This window comes from Miscanthus floridulus, chromosome 1 (genome assembly GCF_019320115.1).
Source record: "Miscanthus floridulus cultivar M001 chromosome 1, ASM1932011v1, whole genome shotgun sequence".
Taxonomy (NCBI): Eukaryota; Viridiplantae; Streptophyta; class Magnoliopsida; order Poales; family Poaceae; genus Miscanthus; species Miscanthus floridulus.
This window is the reverse complement of record NC_089580.1, coordinates 17981175-17999190: the sequence shown is the minus strand read 5'-3', so window position 1 is coordinate 17999190 and position 18016 is coordinate 17981175. Positions and strand designations below refer to the sequence as shown.

The following is an 18016-nucleotide window of genomic DNA, read 5'->3' as shown; positions in this document are numbered from 1 at the left end:
ATATAAAAATTATCTTTATTAATTTCGGAAAAAGATATGATTTTTCTAAGATATATTAATCATATTAAATTATATTTTTTTACGGAATTAAATGAAGATATTTTTTATATGAAAATTATAGATCTCGATGAGATCTTTCTAGTTTTGAGTTTTTTTTATTTGAAGTCGTTAGATGCTAAAAAATTAATGACATATTTAGACTTAAGGGTATTTTTGACTTTTCACACCTGCAGTTGACACCGTTAAAGTTCAAACTGACGGCTAGTGGCACAGGAGAGCACAAAAAAGTTAGAGCAGTAACGCTGAAGACCGCTAAATTTTTCTAGAGACTCATTATGATCTTTTTTTTAATAGCACACCAGAAATTCCCCCGTAGTTATTCGGAGGCCAACTGAGGCCTGTGCGACTGTACTCCAATCAGAGCTGCACAAATCAGTCGCTGTCTGTTCCCCACCCCTCCGTCCTCAGCTCTTCGTTCTCTCCGGCACCGTTTGAAACCAGCCCTCCGTCTCCGTCCTCCACTTATCGTGCTCTCCGTCGTCGCCCCCTTCCTCTTCCTCCTCGGCGCCTCCCCTTTCTGTCGTCGCCCCCTCCCTCGCTTCCCCCGATCCCATCCCACGCCGCCCTTTCTCAGATCGTCATCGCTCGTGCGTGCTCAGGCGGCAACGACGGATCTGCTCGCCATGCGCGCATCCACATCGGGTCCACCAACACTAGCGTCGAGTCTACCGCCGCCGACGCCGGATCCACCGTCGCGGTGCCATCAGTAGGCAGGTTAAGCCATGTGGTGTCGTCCATGCTGCCTCGCTTTTTCGTCAAAGCAACACTGATGATGGCGAGATAAAGCTTTCTCCAACTGAAAGACGAGGTGGCCAAGGTGATAGGTATGTGATGGCCCTAATCTCCACCCCCCTCTCTCAATTGTAGTTTTGTTTTAATCTCCAATTTCTCTTTATTTTCTACTCTCAGGTCCCGGCAGTGGAAGTCCCATGCGGCACAAATGGATTATGGCACTCAGCACAACGGCTACGCCGTGATGGCCTCCAGCTACTGGAATTTGTGGCGTTCAAGCCGGTTGAGAAACATCTTGTGCAATGCTGGTTCGTGGCGTTCCCAAGCCTGGAGAGCAGCAGCATGTGCAACCTTGAAGCGGCCAGACTCAATACGTTACTCTGCTTTTTGCATCCTGCGTATTCGATGATATGTCTCTGTTGTGATGCTTCACTTTGTCAATTTGTCTGTACTTGGTTTTTTGTTTGCTTTGTAGTGAAATTAGGGTACCATTTTGGTGAAAGTGGTAATGCTTCACTTTGTAGGGATTCAAATAAGCTGAGCTGACTGCATAGTAATATGTGAACCAATATGCTTGACTCTTTTTCTATTACAGTGCTGATCGTAAATCTCTTCACTGATGCATCTGTTATTCTCATATCTTTTTTCTTTGCTTCAGAACCATGGGACCTAGAGGACCTTAATTTGTCAGTTTCCTGACGTAGCAAGTATGCAAGATGAATTATTTTTCATGGTAAGTTACTACCTGTGATCATGTGCACTCGGTTCCTGTTGTGTGGTTTCTAGATGGCCTAATAAAGTAGTTACCTTGGAAATTTTGATCATTCCCTATAGTTTGCTTTTTTAGCTCCAAAAAACTTAGCTTTCCATAAATTAGTTTAGAACAATTGGTTTGTATGTTGAATTTTTTAGTTGTCCCTTAATTTGTTTCATTCAGAAAATTATGTATGCATGCTGGTGCTAATGGATCAGGATTATACATTTGACTAGATATGTACTTTGCAGATGTTTGGACTTGCAACTCATCGCTCTGTGTTGTGCTACGCAGATAAACTCATCATGGTGTGTGGATCCTATAAACATGATATGTGAATTCTTTTTGTTCTCCAATTACCGCCTCAATGGTAGGAATGAACTTTGCCTCCTCCTTATTTCATCTATTCTAGCACATCTTTTTCTAGCTATATAAAAAGAAACTTGCTTTTTTACAGACCAGTTGGTTTGAGTAGACGAAAAGGAGAGGTTACTACAATTGTATCCTTTTTTAATGTTAGTTGAGGATATACTCTTAAGGTGAGATTATAATAGTCAAGGCAAGCAATGTGCCTTTTGTATTGATTAAAAATTATATGTTCACTTATCTGAGCGGATTCCTTTATAATTCTAAGTCTGAATTGTTAGTTGTTTTCCCCTTCTATTCAAAATAGGATCATATTAAAAAAGATGCCTCTATGCCTAGCTCAAAATTTTTTCATGTAGTCAAGTCCTACTTGAAAAAGTCAATCTTAGTAAAGTATATAGTGCCATATTTTGCTGGCATGGTTCGGGTTGTTTAATTTATCCTTTTCATTTATGGAACAATTTCTACTTTTGGAACACTCAGTAAGTGTAATAAATCAAACTAAGTTTTGTTGGAGTTTCAATTCGTAAGACCTAAAGAGGCTTCCCCTGTTTGTCTCATCTACTCTGGCATCTATCTATGCATAATGCTCTGATAGGTGTTACATTGTTATGTTCCTACTTACTATAATATGATATGATGACACCTGATATGTGTATGTTCTCAACTTCAGCTAAAGTGTTTGGTTCATCTTGGTATAGAGAAACTGTTTAGTTTGATGTCATGATATTATGGGAATTAGCAACTAGGAGGTAGAGAAGTTACAAAATTTGTTTTATTGGAAAACAATGTGTCATCCTTAGCCATATCGGTTGCCTGTCCTTCTGCACATGGTCATTATGCGATTCTTCATCTTAATAATGTAGACGTCATGTTCAATTTATTTATCTATAGTATATAAATTTGTAGTGGGAGTTCTGTTTACTGCATGAGTTAGATCAGTAACTGGTTTTATTGCCTTCATTTTTACTACTTATGACTTCAGATTCTGAGTAAAATTCATGTGAAAAATCATATATAACAGCCTAAAACCAATAAACACACATTGTTACAGCAAGAAGCCTAGAACGATGTACTGGTGATGAAGTCGTCGCCCCATAGCAATGCACCACCTATCTACACATATCAACACGTATGGTCTAAATCGATATATTAAACCAACATAATTACCATGGCCGTGTATAGCAGGTGCACGCAGCGAAGCGCGCGTATCGTGCTAGTCTCTAGTTACGAAGGGTTTGGCCATGGTTAATGTCATGTCTTTATATTTTGTGTTGCAATCTGTCTGTTTCGCGTGCAGTCACTCTGCTGTGATTGAGAATCAAGGTCTACTGGCTGGGCTCGTCACCAGCATTATTATTACAATAGGAGACAGTGCTCATGACTCTGTTCAACATTATATTGCATCCATTTGCTGAGAGCTTATCGAACATGGTGAGATTGTGATCAGTTCAGCAAAACCATGTTTTTAGCTCGTAACTGAGAGTATTTCTGAGAACAGTTCAACATTATGTTGCATCCATTTGTTGAGAACTTATCGAACATGATGAGATTGTGATCAGTTCAGCAAAACCATGTTTTTAGCTCGTAATAACTGAAAGGATTTCTGAGAACATGAACAACTATTCAGTAAACCAGCACATTTTGGGCCAAGTAAAAATTAGACCTAGCTCATCTTAGAGCATCTCCGAGAGTTTCTAATATTTTCTTCCCAAAACCATGGTGTTTTTCAACTAAAAAAAATTGGGAGGAATAAATATGTGCATCTCCAACGGTTTCTGAAAAAAGTGACTCCCAAAATATCGTTCAATGGTATTTTTTTAATTAACATCATCTTCTTCCTCCTAAGAACAACCACGTACACAAAAGCTTTGTGACTTCCATGGCTGGCTTCCTGTGTACAGAGATGCATCCCTCGGTGAACGGTGATGAACTTCTGGAACGGCGGGAAGAGCAGCCAGAACAGCGGGATGTGCTCGCGGAACAGCCTCGTGGTGTAGCCTCACGGCGGACCCGTTCTGGCCACACAGGCCCACCGCGAGGCCGGCGGAGGTCACCCAGCCCGAACTTGGGCGGGATGTTCCCGGCCAGCGAGGCCGCGGAGCCGTCGATCATCACGTACCCGTCCACCGTGAACGTTGGCGTCCGTGCTGTGGGCCGGTAGATGGCGGCGTTGCAGACGAGGGAGTCGAGCGGCATCCCAGGCGGCGGAAGCTGTCCACGTATCCTCCTCTTTTTTTTTTTTTTTTTTTTGATAACAAGTACTTTTATTATTAGCAGTAAGATGCTGCAATTAGGGAGTACAGGTCCAAAGGTACATTCTGCAGTGCCATGATCAGAGGGCAGCTGCAATCGTGATTTGCATTGGTACAACAAAATGTTCTATGATTACATTGAGGCTCAGAGTACCTAAAAGCCTGATTGGCTAATAGATGGGCAGTTGTATTGAGGTGCCTGTCAATCTTGAAGACTTTGCTATTGGAGCCAGCCACCGCATTGAGGAAACTTTGGGTGAAAGGCTTGATGTCCCAGCGGGGTGGTGTGCATAATTGTGAGCCATTGAAAAAGCGGACAAGGAGCTGGCTGTCAGTGAGAAAAGAGGCATCTCTTATGCCTAGCAAAGAAGTAATTCGAGCAGCAAGCGCTATAGCCACAGCTTCTGTCATAAGGACAGAAGTAGCTTGATTGATTTGCGCTTTGATGAAGTACTTGATTTGGTGACTTGGGTTCAGGGGCTGGTTTAGTTCTTAAAATTTTTCACCAAAAACTATCATATCAAATCTTGTAGCACATGCATTGAGTATTAAATATAGACGAAAAAAAACTAATTGCACAACTTGTTTGGAAATCGCGAGACGAATGTTTTAAGACTAAGTAGTCTATTATTAGCCATAAGTGCTACAGTAACTAACATGCGCTAATGATGGATTAGTTAGGCTTAATAAATTCGTCTCGCTGTTTCCAAGCGAGCTATGTAATTAGTTTTTTTTATTAGTATCCGAAAACCCCTTCCGACATCTCCAAAACATCCGATGTGACATCCAAAAATTTTCATTTCGCGAACTAAACACACCCCAGGATGAAAATTCCTAGACCAGCTTTGCGAGCATTGATGCTACAAGTATTCAGGTCGCTGGGCTGCCGAACATGCTGATTTTTTTTGAGAGAAAAACACTGCTCCGGCTAAAAAAAAGACCAACCAGCCATATGGCCAGCCATATGTGGACCTGCACAAGAAAGCATGGCACCCCTCGGTACCTGTGCATTTATGACCATAATGTCAGCTTCCACCGCATAATGAACCTGCAAAACAGATCTTTTTTTTTCTCGAACGTACCTCAGTCATGGATTTCATTAAGCAGAAGCAGACTTTTTTTTAGTTACGAAGGACTGGTAGATAATCTTAGAATTATCAGCGCAATCCTACGAACACAAACGATACAACAAGACAGCACGGGGAGGGGGCCTCCACCACCAAACCCTTACAGACTGAGCCTATTATAGGAAGACAAAAACACATTGGTAGCATATGGTGTAGTGTAGCCGCGATAGCCACGAGGCGAGCTTCCGGTAGCATCCACCAAGGAAGCCAAGGGAGCTGACACGACAACAGCGGCAAAGCATCCGCTCAAGAAACGACCACGACGGTCAAGCATCCGCCGAAAAAGGACCATTACGGCAAAGCATCCGTAATGAGGGTCATCACAAGCTCTGCAGCTGAATGAGCGTGGAGACCGACGCGACGAGGTGGCCAAGCATCCACCCAAGCAGCAACAGCGGCAAAGCATCCGCCAAATAACCGAACGACAGCGACAACATCAAACACCGAAGGACAAACCAATACGAAGATAGAGTTAAAGCACAGATAGGCACAACAGGGCAAGCAACAACACCGACGAACGACGCGTGGGGAATAGAGTTGTGGTAGCTGGAGTGCCCCAAACGAAGCCTTCAAGAAGGGGATGGCATCGCGGATGCCAACATCGTTCGGAGAAGCACATACCAGATTTTTATCCATAGGATGAACAGAGCATCGGCGACACCTTGAAGAAGGTTGATGACGCATGCTGCGCCAACGCCGCCGGCCCAGATGATCACCCTAGCGGCAGAGCCGATGGCACCCACCCAAGGCCATGGGCCAGCCAGCCAGCAGCAAGCCACTGCTGCCCAGCTATTGAGCTAGGCTCCCCAGGACGCGGTGAAAGGTCCTAATGGCTAGAGGGAGGTGAAAAGCCTAATAAAAATTTCTACAACAACACTTAACAAAACGGTTAGACAATTATGAGACGAAGCAAGTGTTGTGCTAGCCTACTAAAAATGTAAGCCACCTACCGTAATTTTAGTTTCTATTGTCTCTAACCACACAATAGCTATGCCACTACACTAAGTTAGTATGCTCTTAAAGACTAACTAAAGAGCCACACTAACCAAACTAATAAGCTCTCATAACTAGATACACTAAAGAGCTTGATAACTAGTTTACGGTAATGTAAAGAGAGAGCAAGATAGTTATACCACCGTGTCGAGGAGTGAACCAATCAATCACAATAATCAATATAAATGAAGATCAATCACCTTAGAATCAAATAATGAACACAATGATTTTTTTACCGGTGTTCACTTGCTTGCCGGCAAGCTACTCCTCGTTGTGGCGATTCACTCACTTGGAGGTTCACGCGCTAATTAGCATCACACGCCAAATCCTCAATAGGGTGCCGTACAACCAACACAAGATGAGGATCACACAAGCCACGAGCAATCCACTAGAGTACCTTTTGCCTCTCTGCCGGGGAAAGGTCAAGAACCCCTCACAATCACCACGATCGGAGCCGAAGACAATCACCAACCTTCGCTCGACGATCCTCGTTGCTCTAAGCCGTCTAGGTGGTGGCAACCACCAAGAGTAACAAGCGAAACACGAACACCAAGTGTCTCTAGATGCAAACTCTCAAGCAATGCACTTGGATTCACTCCCAATCTTACAAAGATGATGAATCAATGATGGAGATGAGAGGGAGGGCTTTGGCTAAGTTCACAAGGTTGCTATGTCAATGCAAATGGCCAAGAGAGTGAGCTTGAGCCGGCCATGGGGCTTAAATAGAGAGCCCCCACGAATAGAGCCGTTGTATCCCTTCACTGGGCACAACATGGGGTGACCAAACGCTCCGATTATATCGACCGGACACAGGAACTCAGCGTCCGGTCGCCTGATGCTTGCCATGTGTCTCTTCTCTTTAAATACTAAGCGCCCGATCCCAACGGTCGAGTGAAGACCGGATGCAGCAGCTCAAAGTGACCGAACACTAGACCTCAGCGTCCGGTCATTTCCAATAAGCATCCAGAAATGATTTTTCATGACCGGACACACCCAGCGTCCGGTCACACGGTGACTCCCCTATGCGCCGCCATGTCAGTAGGACCGGACGCACCCTGTCAGCGTCCGATCACTAAGTGACCCAGCGTCCGGTCAGAGACTGTCGACAAAATATGGTCGACAGTCTACCTAGGGGTATATCCAAGGTAGTAGATTATTGGTAGATAGATGTGCAAGCTATAAACAAGATGGTGACGCAAGACAGACAAGATGTTTTATCCAGGTTCAGCCACCATGAAGGCATAATATCTACATCCTGTGTCTGATTGTATTACTATATGTCAATGAGAGATGTTTTTTAGAGGGGTCCCCTGCCTGCCTTATATAGTCTGGGGGCTAGGGTTATAGATCTGAAAACTAATCCTAACCAGTTACAATTGCCATAGGTGGCTGGATAAGGATTCCTATTCTATCCGACCAGGATCTTGCTTGATCTCTAAATCTGCTTTGATTCCTTACGCGGGACTCCAAGCAGATTGGCCAGGCCACGTGTCGTCTTCTAGTGGGCCAGACCCTCTGGTTCGGGCTGGCCTAAGCCTAGCCATAAGGATATAGGGGTTAATACCCCCACAGCTAGTCCCTGAGCACCATGTATTATGTTGCGACACGCCGTTCGATCTTCTTCAACTAACGCGATCTATCTTCATGTCAACTCCAACTGACTGAAACATTGACCAAGCAAATGTGCCAGTATTCTAGTCAGCACAGAGAGTAGTAGACCACAATTATAGCTGAAGATTGCGGTTTTCCGAAGAATGCATGGTGCTCTAAAGAAAAAAGAAAAAGATTCCTTTCCTGATCAAGTGTGCCCACTTGTATTTCTAAAAAGAAATATAAGTGACCCTTGTACAATAGTAGTTATGGCCAATGGTCAGAGCATAGGGGTCGATAAAATAAGCACATTCACCGCAAGGTGAAGTGTGCCCACTTTGTCCCCGAGCCTGGTAGTAGGTGACACAGGCACGTGGTGCCAGGGTCTAAAAAGAATTCCCACTTAAGTTGAGAATCCAATCATCGTACAAGCGATACGAGATGCATCGGCAGGTGCATCGTACCGATGTAGTCCCTGAGCTTGCTGGAAGGCGAGGTATCAGCCTTGTAGCAAGGTCTAAGTGAGAAAAAATAAATGCCTCTTAACTGTATATGAGTACAAATCACATGTAGCCAAGGAGAGGGGTCTCTGAGCAATGTTCGGAGAGTGGTCGGGGCAGTCCCCGAGCACGAGAGTGGTCAGAACAGTCCCCGAGCACGATGGTGGTCTGGACAGTCCCCGAGCACGATGGTGGTCTGGATAGTCCCCGAGCACGATGGTGGTCGGAATAGTCCCCGAGCACGATGGTGGTCCGGACAGTCCCCGAGCATGATGGTGGTCTGGACAGTCCCCGAGCACAAGGATAGTCACGACAGTCCCCAAGCACGAGAAGTGTGGCAAAAAACCATATGCCACTTGTACTATTATTTTATGTATTTATTTATTTACTTGCTCTGTCAAGTCTAATCTGACACATCTGGTCAAAAAAGTAGACGGATATAGCACGTCATATTGCCTTTTTGTCTTACCAAGCAAACAGTTGCGTGGCACCTGTAAGTAGGTGCGTCAGCGTGGGCCCTCCCACACTGGTAACGAAGAGGCGCATATATTGGCGTAGATCTCGAAGCTATGAAAACAACCATCTGTGGCGCATGCGCACGTCTCCCAACAATCCCAGGTAGATGAAACGACATAACTCTTGGGTTAAATACAATATAGGATAGGTAAGTTACTTTTTACTGAACCCCATTGCCATTCGCAGCCGCAACTTTCTTCTTCCTCTTGCCAACCCTAATACATCCGAAATCGCCACCAATCAATCCTCCGCCATTTCCTCGTTCATCAGCAAGGCAAGATTCATGGCGAAAAGTGATGCACAGAAGAAAGCAGGGGTCATGGTGAAGGAATGGTGGAAATTGAGAAGCAACGAGCAGACCATTGAAGACCTCATCACCATGGAGTACTCCACAACAAGGAGCTCATAGGATAGCATGCGCCGGAGGGCGAGGGGTACTCCGATCCACAACTAGGTGAGATCGTGGTGTTCGAAGACTTCTTTAAACAGGGATTTGGGGTTCCGGTACATCCTTTTCTTCAGGGGCTCTATCTTTACTATGAGATTGGGATTTGCAATCTGCATCCCAACTCGATCCTCCTTGTCGCCACTTTCATACATCTTTGCGAAGCATATGGCGGCTTCCAGCCCCATTTCAATTTTTTTCACCATCTTTTCTATCTACGGAAGAAAGGAAGCGACGGTTCAAAGATAGCCAGGGGTGTGTACCTCAACCTCCATGATGACATGAAAGCCCAGTACCTACACTACCCATGGAACACGTCGCTTGACGACTGGTACACGAAATGGTTCTACATCCGCGAAGAGCCGAATACGATCACACTGTGCGACGTGGGATACATTCCGGAGAAGAGGACAAGCTAGTCAGAGAAGCCCAAGCACCTAGAACAGATTCTAGAAATATTTGGAATGATCTCGTGGAAAAAACTAGATGGTCGGAGCGTGGTTGGGAGCTTCATCAGCTAACAGATCCAGCCCTGCCAGAGGAGAGTACATCCTGGCTATGAATATCAAGGTAGCATGGACCCGACGAGGACGAGGCAGGGGGCGCTTGACAAAGTCGAAGTCAAAGCTAGAATTGGAGAGCGATTTAACTTAGCTGATCCAAATTATGCCAGATTGAGCGACATCGAGCACGCTTTCAAGCTTGCCCGACCTCCCCCAAAGGTAACTCGTCTTGCCTTATACCCATAGTTTTATATTATGGTGGGATAAGTGGAAACTTACTGTGTTCACCCATTTTTGTTACCTAGGTTAATGGTCGGGATAGAGCGATAGTGTTTGTGTTGCCACCCCCTGGAGTGGAGTGGCCACAAGGAGCTAGTCCCACTGCCCAGACCAGCGTCGAGATCGAAGACGAGGACGTCGACTGAGCGGTGCTCGGAGCTGGAGAGGAGGCAGCGGCCCTAGCCACTGGTAAGCGGATGGCTGCCCCCAAATAGCCGAAGAAGAGATCAGCAACCACCCTGCTCACCGGGGGGCGCTAAGTATCAATGAGCCTGAGGGGGCCTAAAGGAGAACCCAGCCAGCAAGCATCGATAGGTGATTTTTGCCTAGTCGGATGATGACGCAGAGGAGGGAGATGATGTAGACACCTTTTAACTTGTCCCTCGAAAGAGGAGGAAGCAACTGGAGTCAATGGAGCAAGGTATCTCTTCCGTGCCTATGGGACCCACATTGCCAACGGTGGTGAAGGATGCAGCCAAGTCGACCTTGGGAGTACATGGGCAAGGAACACGACCGGCGACAGGAGCGACAACTTGACCGAGCATGCCACCGACCACTACAGCGCAAAGGGCAAGCGGTGGAGGGGTTGAGCACCAAGGCCCAGCGATAGTGCTGGATGTAGAGGGAGACCAGGCATCACCCGCACAACACGTGGAGCAAGTACGGCCGAAGAGACGCGCCTTCGCCACATCATTCCGTGCATCCAACTTGTAAGTATTTGTAACCTTGACATAAGTTAGCAATTTGCATTGAATATGGTTGCCTTCTGAACTTATCTCGGATGTACTAGCTCGACGTCCACAGAAAGTCCAGACCAGCTAGCCGGAAGTAGCATGGCTCCACCAATAAGTTCAGAGCAGACTGCCCAGTAGCCGACCACCGAGGAAGCCATAGCAGAAGATCCGTCGGGGCCTCAGTAAGGGAGCAGTCAGACAATAGTCCCTGAGCAGGTGGTCGAGGGACCAACTGAGCCGAGCACGAGTGCTCCGAGCGCTAGACCTGCTGAGGGCAACACCTCAGCGTCGAGGGTGATAGAGCAGACCAAGGAGCAACAACCAGAGGTGAGAGCACAACCCACATTCATTGACGCTGAAACCCGTGGGAAGGCTTTGGTGATCACAGATGCTGCTGATGCCGGACTAGCACCAGGGCCCAAAGAAGAGCCCGAAGAGGACGAGGTGGAGGAGGTCCTGGGCCATCCGCAAGACAAGCGACAACATATTTATGTGTTGCGTTGGTGGAATGACCAATGGGTTGTCCATGAGGAAATCTCGGAGGTCGAAGAAACCAAGAAAGTTGAACAGGCGGCGAAACGGCTTGTGACGAAAGTGCAGGTAAGCTTTGCTTCACCACCTAATATTGCTATCTAGTCAAGCTGTCTTACTTAGCTATCTACACATAGGACCTAATGAAGACCGCAAGGTACCACAGGAAATGATTTGACCAGATCGAGGGGATCACTGCAAGCAACAAGGAGCTGACGGCGGAGGTGGAACACTTGTGCCAGCGACTTGAAGCCGCCAACCATGAAAAGACGGTGCAAGAGTCCCAGAACCAGAACCTGGTCATCCAGCTCAGTAATAAAGAGTGGGAAAGAACAAGTAAGTAGCCATTTTATCATACCGACTACTGACAAGTGCTGTTGCGTTGTTGGTAGTAACATCTGTAGTGCAGGCTTAGAAGCTAAAGTGATCCATCTCCGAGAGGAGAACAGTCGTGCGGTCGTGGAGTGTGATCACCTGAACAAGAACAACAGAAAACTAGTGTAAGATCAGTCACAGCTCTGGGACCACATGACCAAGATGACAGAGGAGCTAAAAGGTAAGTTGTTCAAACCCCTTTGCTCATTTTTGTTGCCTGCCGTAGTTTGGCGTGGTCTGAAGTTTTAATAGCATGTGTGGTTTGCAGTTATAAAAGTCAATGCAAAGAAGCATCTAGAGGCCATGATAAAAGACCATGATGGCTGGAAGGTGCAATGCCAAGAGATCATCAAGGACCGTGACACCTGGAAAAGCCAGTGCCAGGAGGTGGCAATGGGCATTTTGCCGGTCCTTAACCTCATCGATCTGGCACTAGTAGAAGATGTGCCAAGGACCCCATAGCTGGGATTGATCAAGAGATGCCAAAAGGCATGGGGATGGTTCCAAGAGTTCATGAAGGAGGCAGGAGAGTACACAGGTGCACATGTATTGAGCATGGTACATGCTCACTACCCCCTGATCGATCTTAAGCGCCTGGAGGCTGGATACCCGAAGGAGGTAGATCTAGATAAGGCCGAGGAGCTACGGATGACCCAGCTAGACTTGTCGGTGAAAATAATTGGTGATATTAACCTGTGTGGAGGTGCGACACCATCTGTACAGGAAACACTATCAACAAGTTAGCTGGGAGCGCCGTCATTTTCAAGCCAACCGGCGAAGCCTGCGGTCTCGACTAGCCAGGCATCGGCGGGGCCATCTTCTTCAGCTCGATCAATGCTAGAGTCCTTGAGACCCTTGCACGATGTCAGGCCCAGTGAGCAGCAGGTGCCGCGTGCCCCGACTAGCTAATAGTATAGGTTATAGCTGTAGAAGAAGATGTAGTTGTGTTATTGTAAACTTGGACCTTTTCAGGCAAGCTTGTAATAATGTAACTGTATATCAGCATAAGCTTGTTTGTTTTATAGAAAACGTGTTTAAGCTCGGATATTGTGTTGGTGTAACTAAGTTAGAACACGTTAGTGTTCTATTTAGTTGTACCAGTTTAGTCGACACGTCATCCTGAAAGGTTTGTATGGCCCTAGTTTGTCTTGTGGTTGGAGTATGAGGTGCGTAGCTTGTGCACACATAGAAACACACAAGTCAAACCAGAGAGCACCTGCCGATCACCCATAGCATAGAGAGCAGATCCCATGCATGCGTTGGGAGGAATCAGAGACAGGGCCTGCTCTAAAAACTCGAGAAGGAATGGTGGTCGGTTTTAACTAGTTGAGTTAGAATAACAATAGACTTCGAAGTGACACATTAGAATGGTTGGAGAAATCATAATAGCTTTATTGAATTAAATCGAAAGTATAAGAGGGGTACATATCTTAGTAGTTAAGCATAGAAACACCTAAGCTTGTCGATGTGCCATGAATTGGGTACATCTGTACCGTCTAGGTGAGCTAACCTATAAGATGTTGGGCGTGTAACCTCTTGGATCATGAAGGGCCCTTCCCATGGGGTTGCGAGTTTGTGGACGCTAGCCTAATGTGTCTTCCACTTCAGGACCAGGTCCCCAACCATGAAGAACCGCTCCTTGACGTTCTTGTTGTAGTACCTGCGCAAAACAGCAAGGTATTTGGTTGTATGTATGCAAGAATCGAGCCGCTTCTCTTCTGCACTATTCACTTCTAGCTCCCGTACTTTATTGGCCTTGTCTTCATCGAAGTTCTCTACCCATGCTAATCTGAAGGCTATATCTACTAGGAGCACTGCCTCAGTGCCATAAACCATAAAGTATGGTGATACGCCGGTATTGTGACTAGGCTGGGTTCTGAGACCCCAGACCACAGTTGGTAACTCTTTGAGCCATCTTCCGGGAGCTTTGTCATTTTCTCTGTACATCCTCTTCTTAAGTGCTTCCAAGATTATACCATTTGCCCGCTCGACCTATCCATTAGCTCTAGGGTGCGCCATCGAGACGTATTTTACTACTATGCTCCTTTCATCGCAGAAGTCCCAAAAAGCGTTCCCGGTGAACTGAGTACCCAGATCAGTGATGATGTTGTTGGGTATGCCGAAGCGGTGGATGACCTGGTCGATGAACGCGATAGCCTTTTCTGAAGATGCCTTAACCAGGGGCATATACTCTATCCACTTGGAAAATTTATTGATCAGCACAAAGACACATGTAAATTTCTCAGGGGCCAGTTTGAAAGGCCCAATCATATCTAGTCCCCAGCATGCAAAGGGCCAAGAGGCTGGTATTGTCTGAATCTCATGTGCTGGTACGTGGATTCTCTTAGCGAAGAACAGACAACCTTCATAATGGCGGACTAGCTTCTCTGCATTGGCTATGGCTGACGGCCAATAGAACCCTGCTCGAAAAGCCTTGCCAACCAGCATTCTCGAGGCCGCGTGGTTGCCGCAGGAGCCAGAGTGGATTTGGTCCAAGAGATATTCACCATCCTCCTAGGTTATACACTTCATCAAGACTTCCTCCTTCGCGTTCTTGCACCACAATTTGCCATCAACGAGCAGATACTGCTTACTACGATGCATCAGGCATTTGTTTTCTGTCCAATCAGTATAACCGCTACCATCTGTCAGGTACTTGATGAAAGGTATTCTCCAGTCATGCTCCTTAGTGGTTAGAGGTGGTTCGATGGTGTTTAACGCTGGAACCGTAGCCACCAATAGCTGGTCTGGAGGCTTGTCGACCACAGGATCTTCTTCGTTGATGGAAGGCGTGAGCAGGTCTTGAACAAATACGCCATGTGGGACTTTAGCTTAGGATGATCCTAACTTCGACAGCACATCCACTACTTGATTTTTGTCCTAGACCACATGTGTGTACTCGATGCCATAGAACTTGCCTTCCAGCTTTCTGATCGATTTGCAGAATGCGTCCATCTTTTCATAGTATGCGTCCATCTTTTCGCTGGTCATGTCCCAGTCCTTGTTGAGTTGGTTGATGACCAGAGCTGAGTCTCCATAGACATAGAGATGTTTGACACCGAGCTCGACCGCAATGCGAAGACCATGCAGGCATGCTTCGTACTCGGTGGCATTGTTAGACGCCGAAAAATAAATCCTGAGGACATATTGGAGCTGCTCCTTGGATGGTGATATGAAAAGGACTCCTACTCCTGCACCGTTGATGTTGAGAGAGCCATCGAAGTACATCTTCCAATACTCGGCAGGCCCCTGAGAGGCAGGTGTGCTTAAGTCTGTCCACTCGATGATGAAATCGACAAGTGCCTGAGACTTGATTGTAGTATGGCTTGCAAATTCCAAGGAGAAAGGGCATAGCTCCATTGCCCATTTGACGATGCACCCGTTCGCATCCTTGTTGCAAATGCTATCTCCCAGAGGGTACTCGGTCATGACCACCACATGATATCCGTCGAAGTAATGTTTCAACTTTTGGGATGTAATTAGTATGGCATAGATCAGTTTCTAAATCTGTGGGTACCTGGTCTTGGATTCATTGATCACCTCACTGATGAAATAGATTGGTCACTATACCTTGTAGACATGGCTGGGCTCGTCATGCTCGACCACCATGGCTGTGGAGACCACCTGATTAGTTGCCCTAATGTAAAGCAGGAGGGTTTCATCTTCTCTGGGAGCAGTGAGGACCAGAGGTGATGTAAGGAATTGCTTCAGCTGTGTAAAGGCAGCATCTACTTCCTCCGACCACTCAAACTTCTCGGTTGCTTTGAGCAGCTTGAAAAATGGTAGTTTTTTCACCTAATCTTGATATGAAATGATTGAGGGCAGCCATGCATCCGGTAAGCTTCTAAACATCCTTCACCTTTTTAGGCGGCTTCTTGTCTAAGACAGCTTTTACCTTCTCTGGGTTAGGCCGTATGCCGTCGTGACTGATGACGTTGCCAAGCAATATACCAGATGGAACACCAAAGATACACATCTTTGGGTTTAATTTCCATTGGAATGTGTTAAGAGCTGCAAAGGTACGTTCGAGGTTGTCAACAAGGGTGTATGCTTCCTTGGTTTTAACAACTACATCGTCAACAAAGCCTCGACGAGGTCGTCTTTTATCTTGTCTTTGAGGCAGGCCTGTATGGCGCGTTGGTAGGTAGCCCCAATGTGCTTGAGCCTAAACAACATGGTCATGTAGCAGTAGGTGCCGAAGGGCATGATGAAGGATGTCTTGATCTGGTCATCCTTTTTGAGAGCGATCTGGTGATAACCAGAGTAGCAATCGAGAAAGGAAAGCAACTCGCAACTGGCAGTTGAATCTACAACCTCGTCTATGCGAGGTAAGCCAAAAGGGTCTTTAGGGTAGTGTTTGTTGAGATCAGTGTAATCAATGCACATTCTCCATTCATTATTCTTTTTGCATACAAGAACCGAGTTGGCTAACCACTCCGGATGATACACTTCTTTGATAAATCTGGCTACCAAAAGCCATGTAACTTCTACCCTAATAGCCTCCTTTTTATCATGAGCAAACCGTCGTAGCTTCTGCTTGATAGGTTTGGCCTTGCCATTGATGTAACAAAACCGACCAATTATACGAAATTAAGTAAGAAAATCATCCGCCAGAGCAGACAATTTAACAAACTTAAGCCCATATAACCCGGTAGTCCGTGAAATCTCGAAGGATTTCAAACCAACTCACATACCAGCCAAGATCGTAATAAGTTTAGCGATCACCATCACATATTATATAAAAGCTCGCATTGTAGATACATCAGAGTTTAAACATAGTTATTACAAAACGAGTTCAAATAGAAGTAGCGGAAGCCATTTGTTCAAAACCACACACACTCACACGGAGTTCAAATACAGTGCCAGCTAATGATCATCTCCAATAAAAGCATCAGACGAGACGTAAGGAATGACCATGCCCATGGTCCTAAGCATCACCCATCGCAGGATAAAGGTAGTTGATACAATAGCCATAATACATCTGCCCATCTGCAATAAGTGGGAATAAAACCCTGAGTAGGAGAAGGTACTCAGCTACACTTACCCGACATAACCGAAAATAAGTGACACCAAGGATTATGAAGGGCTTTATAGTAGTGTAGCTGACTCATTTGCAAAAAGAAGCATTTTTAGCATTTCAAGAACATTTCCAAAAGCATTATTGTCAAGTTAATTATTATTAACCTGTCGACTAGATTTGCACCTATACTAGAGCAAACATGAGATTAAACAGATAATCATAACCAATGATCTTTAACAACTTCCCTATTGTCATATTCATTATAACTGTCCAAGTGTTCCATCAACATTACTATGATGAAGTAACTCAAGTCAAGTGCTCACTATCCAGGAGCGATGGTGATTTGAATCGATTCCTAACCAGCTGGTGATTTATTCCTTACACAAACCTCACTCACCCGCTAAAGTGAGGTATCGGTCACTGAGTCAACTATCTAGGAGTCTCGAGTTTGCCAGGAACCACATGTACCTGGGGGCTGACCGACTGCACTTTGGTCTTATCATCTCGCCCCCGTGTCCTACCACACCTGCTCTGGCACAGTGCGCTGCGGGCAATCTACTCGGCCCGAATAATCTCCCAGCTTCATGGTCGAAAGGTACTTTATTCAGCCAGCTAAATGTAAGGCATGCGTTCAACATGACTCGAGGCCCAACAACGGTCGGTCCTTAATCGACACAGACGGAAAGCACTATAGTCCAAAACTCTGTAAGTCTCTATCCGGTCTCAACTTCATTTAACACTTAGTTATACCATGACTACATAGTTATCTAAGTAGATCCAGATAACCACCTATAGCTCGTAGGTAACAGGAAATCATCCGACTTCTACCGGTCTAAGCCAGCTAAGCATTGACTCGACTGTGGATATCAGGGTAACAAGGATATAGTATAACAAAGGTAGACAAGGTATAATGCAGCAATGGTTGCAAACAACTCCTGAATGTAATGCATCAATTAAAGTAAAGTATTTAATTAACAATTGCAAACCGGGGAGAAAATGCTCTGGGGCTTGCCTCTCTTGAAGGAGCTCGAACGGTGATCGGGGCACTCTGGAAGTTCCTCAACGTCCTCCTCATCGGCTTCGGTCACTTCCTACGGCTGCACCTCGAGCTGCTCCTCGAGCTCCTTGGGTATGATGACTGGGTTCTCGGTTTGCGATCCTATATGATGCATGTGCATAAGTGCTTATGCAAAAAGTGCATCGGAAGAAATGAATACAATGGATATGCTTGAATGC

General features: G+C 45.8%; 1 long non-coding RNA gene across 1 annotated transcript; it reads left to right on the top strand.

Annotated features, from left to right (window-relative positions):
* Window positions 1–973: 973 nt before the first annotated feature.
* Window positions 974–2049, top strand: LOC136474830 (uncharacterized). Its single transcript, XR_010763029.1, has 3 exons — window positions 974–1525; window positions 1841–1916; window positions 2004–2049. It is a non-coding gene; the product is annotated as an uncharacterized lncRNA (long non-coding RNA).
* Window positions 2050–18016: the final 15967 nt, after the last annotated feature.